Consider the following 6,000-nt stretch of genomic DNA (forward strand, 5'->3'; position numbering starts at 1 on the left):
CATACAGAATAACACCTATCCTACCTAATAAAATAGTAATATGCAAATTGACCGCACCTTTGCCACACCCAAGCCACGCCCACCAGCCAAAGCCACACCCACCAGCCAATCAGGGCGAGTATGCAACTCACCCAACAAAGATGGCGGCTAATTTGCATACGCTGAGAGAGGGAGGAATGAAGACTGAAGACAACTTAGAAGGAAGAGGGAAGAAAAGCAGAAAGCACGGTGGCTGTCAGAGGGAAAGCCCGGGCGGGGCGGAGCGGGGCGGGCGGCAGTGGTGAGCGGGTGGAGGCACTGTGGCCTCAAAGGCGGCAGCAGCAGCACACGCGGCCGCAACAGCCGCTTGCAGGATTTTCCTGCAAATGGGCTACTAGTCTTATCTAATAAAGAGGGAATATGCTAATTGACCTTCACACCATTGCAAAGATGGCAGCACCCACAGCCAATAAGGAGAGAATATGCTAGTTGACTGCTCTGCCCTCAAAGGTGGCGGTGCCCACAGCCAATAAGGAGGGAATATGCTAATTGACTTCCATGCCCTCAAAGATGGCAGTGCCCACAAGATGGCAGTGCCCAGTCCCCTCAGCCCCACAGCTGCCCAGGGCCAGCCTGAAGCACAGGCAAGCCTCTCATGGCAGCTTCCCAGCCACCCAGGGCCACCCGAGGCTCAAGTAACCAGGGCTGTCCAAGACTTGTGCTGCTGGCAGTGGCAGCAGCAGAGGTGTGATGGGGCATCGCCTTCCCCTTATCGCCAGGTTGCTTCCTGCCCCTGAGGGCTCCTGGACTGTGAGAGGGGGAAGGCCGGGCGGAGGGACCCCCCTCCAGTGCATGAATTTTCATGCACCGGGCCTGTAGTACTATATAATTTCAATGGCTATAACTAAAACAAAGATGAGAGCCAAGATTTATTCTTCATGTGTTTACTTTCTTTGGGGATAAGAAGAGAATATATTCTTTAAAAACTTTTTGCATTCATAAAGTCTTTGCATGTAAAAAGCTTTTTTCAGTTTGATGACTAATCAATTGGTTGAGATTTTTTGAAAGGTGTAAAATTTTAGGTAATATTCAAACATGAAGCCCAAAGTTTTATTGTTCTATTATAACTTTCAGTATCTCAATCTTATAGTATCCCAAGGAAAATTTCAGTGCCCATGACTCCGTTTTGTAAAATATTCATGAAATTTTTATGATACTATGAAGATACTTTTATACTCTAAAATGGAATTGTGATTCCTCTTAAAGTTAACTAAACTTTGTAAAACAAGGGGTCATTATGGAAGTCCATATTTTTAAATTGTAAAAAAAATACAATTTGCTATGAAAAGTATTGGAACCTGGAGTGACAGACCTATAAGGAAAGCATTCTAATAGCTGTACAGCAGAGAAAAACCAGTAACCGACAGAGCTTATTTTTTACTTTGGACCACTGTTTTACTAATTTTTCTAGCCCAGTGTTTTCCAAAGTGGTGACTTTCATAATTAAATATCCATTCTATTACCCATTAATTTAAAAATCATTGAAACCTACAGTAGGTCAAGTCCCATGATAGACAATCCTACATAATAAAAGGGTAATATGCAAATAGACTGAATGGCAGAACAACCGAACAACCAATCAAAGCATAATATGCTAATGATATAGTAAGGCTGCTCAACCGCTCGCTATGACATGCACTGACTACTAGGGGGCAGATGTTTTGACTGTTAGGTTAGCTTGCTGTTGGGGTCTGGCCAATCAGGACTGAGCGAGATGGGCCAGACATGCCCTGGAGCCCTCCTGAGGTCCCTCTCTGGACTGATCGTGCACTGGTGGAGTCCCTCAGCCAGGCCTCTTGCAATCCGGGACCACTCAGGGGATGTCAGAGAACTGGTTTCAGCCCTATCCTTCAGGCCACTCCCCTTTGGAAGGCTCCAGATGCAGGGCTCATGGCTGGTGAGCCTCTCCAGATTGATCACGGCAAGCACAGTGGGGCTGGGATGAGCAGGAGTGGCAGGTAGGAGATGCAGGTGGCATTAGACTGAGGGTTTCAGCCAGATCCCTGCAGGCCACCCAGAGGGCTCCCACCCAGGCACGAATTCTTGCACCAGGCCTCTAGTAAAAATATAAAAAGTTTAAGGGAAGATGCAGCTATTTGAACAATTCTACAATAAATGGTATGTGCTATAGAAAGCTTCTGTGGCAAACACTGTGGGGCCTACCCAACAAATATTTCTCTTTATCTCTTCTTTGTGAATAAACTCTGACTCTGATCAGGTCTAATGGGTAGAAATGCCTTGATCTTAGTAAGGGTCAAATCTAGGATCTAGAGATGGCAATACATTAATTTCCTATTGCAGCTATAATAAATTACTTCCAATTTAGTGGCTTAAAACAATACGGTTATTATGTTACAGTTCTGGAGGTTGGAAGTCTGACACATATGTCATCAACATACGATTTCAATTCCTTTGGATAAATACCCAGAAGTGGGACTGCTGGATACAAGCTAGTTCTATTTTTAATTATTTGAGGAAATTCCATACTGTTTTTTTTCAAAGGAAAAACCTGTACCAATTTAAATTCTTATATAGAAACACAACTCATTTTTGTGTGATTATTTTGTATCCTGCAACTTTACTCAATTTATTAGTTCTAACAGTTTTTTAAATGCATTTAGCATTTTCTACATATTGATTATGCAATTTGCATACAGAGATGAATTTTAATTCTTCCTTTCCAATTAGAGTGCCTAATATTTCTTTTTCTTGTCTAATTGATCTAGCTACAACTTCCAGCACTATGTTGAACAAACAGAGTAAAAGTGGGCATCCAAATACTTGTTCTTTTCCTTTTTATTGTTGTTGATTTCTAGTTTCATTCCATTTTGATCAGAAAAGATACTTGGAATGATTTTGATCTTACATTTGTAAAGACTTCTTTTGTGACCTAACATATGCTCCATCCTGAAGACTGTTCAGTGTGCATCCTATCTAATAAAAGAGTAATATGCAAATTTACTCTCACTCCAACAGACAAGATGGCTGCCCCCATGTGGTCAAAGATGGCTTCTCCCCTGTGGACACAAGATGGCTGCCACAAGATGGCCAGCAGGGGAGGGCAGTTGGGAGGGACCAGGCCTACAAGGGAGGGCAATTGGGGGCGATCAAGCCTGCAGGGGAGGGCAGTTAGCGGTGACCAGGCCAGCAGAGGAGGGAAGTTGGGGGCAACTGGGCCTGCAGGGAAGGGCAGTTGGGGGGGGGACCCAGGCCTACAGGGGAGGGCAGTTAGGGGTGACCAGGCCTGTAGGGGATGGCAGTTGGAGGGGACCAGGCCTACAGGGTAGGGAAGTTTGGGTGGGGGGCAGACCAGCAGGGGAGAGCAGTTAAGGGCAATGAGACTCCAGGGGAGGGCAGTTAGGCATGACTGGGTCAGCAGGGGAGGGCAGTTGGGGGGGACCAGGCCTGCAAGGGAGGGCAGTTGGGGGGGCAGGCCTGCAGGGGAGGGCAGTTAGGGGTGGCCAGGCTTGCAGGGGAGGGCAGTTAGGGGCAATCGGGCTAGCAAGGGAGCAGTTAGGCATCAATAAGGCTGGCAGGGGAGTGGTTAGGGGGTGATCAGGCTGGCAGGCTGAAGTGGTTAGAGGCAATCAGGAAGGCAGGCAGGCAAGCAGTTGGGAGCCAGCAGTCCTGGATTGTGAGAGGGATGTCCGATTGCCCGTTTAGGCCTGATTCCTGCAGGCCACCCAGAGGATCGGGCCTAAACAGGCAGTCGGACATCCCTTGAGGGGTCCCAGATTGCAGAGGGTGCAGGCTGGGGAGGGACACACACCCCCCTGTGCATGAATTTCATGCACTGGCCCTCTAGTTTAAAAATAATGTGTATTCTTTTGCTATTGAATAGAAAGTAGTATATATGTTTGTCATGCTCATTTGGTTTGTAATGTTGCTTATATCAGCTATTTATTGATTTTTTAAATCTGGATGTTCTAGACATTATTCTAAGTAGAATATTGAAGTCCCCTACTATTGTTGGTATACTGTAAATAACATGCCTGTTTGTGATGGTGTGAATGTAGTGGCAACAGCACTAGGAGAAGGGTGGGATGTGTGGCAGTTCTGACTGGAAGAGAGTGAAGTGGTGTGGATTTCAGGCAGTTCCATCAGCTGCAGTCAGCACTGTCAATAAATGTGGGAGTGGTCTTCTGTGGCAAAGCTATATGTGTTCACAGCAGTGAAGGTGCTGAGATCCTTGGTGGTGAAAGGTGCTGGGGTCCTCCTGTTCTCTTTTTCCTCCACAGGGAGAGGTTATGGCCCATGGGATACTTCTTGGTTCAAGCGGTGCTGGGCTGAGGGATGGAATGACAAAGATATAAAACTCCTTACACATTTCTGTGTAGACATCCTCAGTTTTTATGCTGAGTTGCTGCAGCTTCTTCATTATAGTCCACCAGAGCTCTCCCAGATATATTTCAATGGTGGGTGATTGTTAAATTGGTACTTTTGTGGGGGACAAAGTCTGTGAACTTGTAGTCTGCCATCTTGCTGACATAAACTCACATGCAGTTTTAAAACGTTGCTTTGTTTTTAGCTGAAGAAATCTAGGTTCTCATTTGGACTATTGCCTTAGATTCCTAAACTGTCTTTCCCCTTGTATCATTCATGCTCTCTACTGATGTCAGCTTTATCTTTAAAAATTGAAAAAGTAACCATGCCTTAACTGGCATGATTTCCCAAATGAAGTTCAGATTCCTTAGCGTGACTTTCAAGGCCCTGGATGTTCCTTAGGCCTCATCACCTACAAGTCCCCAGATTTCATTCTGAGAGTCAATACCCTGCAAAGTTCCCTGCCTGGTGTGTGGTTGCCTAGGCTTTACCCTCTCTCTGTAATTTCTTCATCCCTTTTTTCCTGTGAACCACTTCACATTTCAAAAATCAACTCAACTATAATTTTCTCAACAAAAATATTGCTGAGTATCTCAGAAAAATGTTGACATGGCCTTTTGTGTAGTCCCATACCATCCGTATACACATAACTATTATAGTCGCAATTGAGTGTATTTGATTAAATGTGTCTCTTCCTCTCTATATTGGAAATGTCCAGGACATATACTGTATCCTCACATCCAGGTCAGTTTTTGGAAAGTACTAGACATTCATTGAACAGTTTTGAAATAGTAATCAAATCAACTCACTTTGTATAATTTCTAAGAATTTCTATGTGCCTAGGAACATGAAATTGGGAAATATATTGTTTTAATCAAAATTTCTCCTGCATCAATGAAGATTATTTATACTTTGGCATTCCAATTTAATTATAACATCTTTATCCTTTCATAATTTTAAGAGTAAATATTTACACTAAGTTCCTCTTATAATTTTATCATCATTTTCATTTTAGTGTTGAGAATGAATTTAGTTTTGAAAATAAAGTGAGTCCAAAAGTAGTTCCCCAAACTCAGCTGATACAGTAATATATTTAGAACCTGAGTCATGTCCTGAGAAGTGGGTCTAAAATAAAGCCTATACTCCTTAAAACTAAGAAGTATAAGAATTTGAAAATTTTTTCGGTGTTTTTTTAAATTGAATTTATTGGGAGGACATTGATTCATAAAACCACACAGGTTTCAAGTGTACAACTCAACAAAGCATAATCTGCACACTGCATTGTGAACCCAATGCCCAAAGCAGTGTCTCTTTTCATCCACATTCCCCCCTCCCTTTGCCCACCACTACCTTCACCACCCCATTTCCCTTTGGCTATCACCACAGCTGTCTGTGTCTATGATATAGATAGATAGATAGATAGATAGATAGATAGATAGATAGATAGATAGATATATAGATAGATATAGATATATATTCTATATAATAAAGATGTAATGTGCAAATTGACCATCACTCCAACACACAAGATGGTTGCCCCCATGTGATCAAAGATGGCCACCCCCATGTGGACACAAGCTGGCCACCACAAGATGGCTGGCAGGGGAGGGCAGTTGTGGGCAATCAGGTCTGCAGGAG

Source organism: Eptesicus fuscus, chromosome 1 (genome assembly GCF_027574615.1).
Source record: "Eptesicus fuscus isolate TK198812 chromosome 1, DD_ASM_mEF_20220401, whole genome shotgun sequence".
In the NCBI taxonomy this organism is placed as follows: Eukaryota; Metazoa; Chordata; class Mammalia; order Chiroptera; family Vespertilionidae; genus Eptesicus; species Eptesicus fuscus.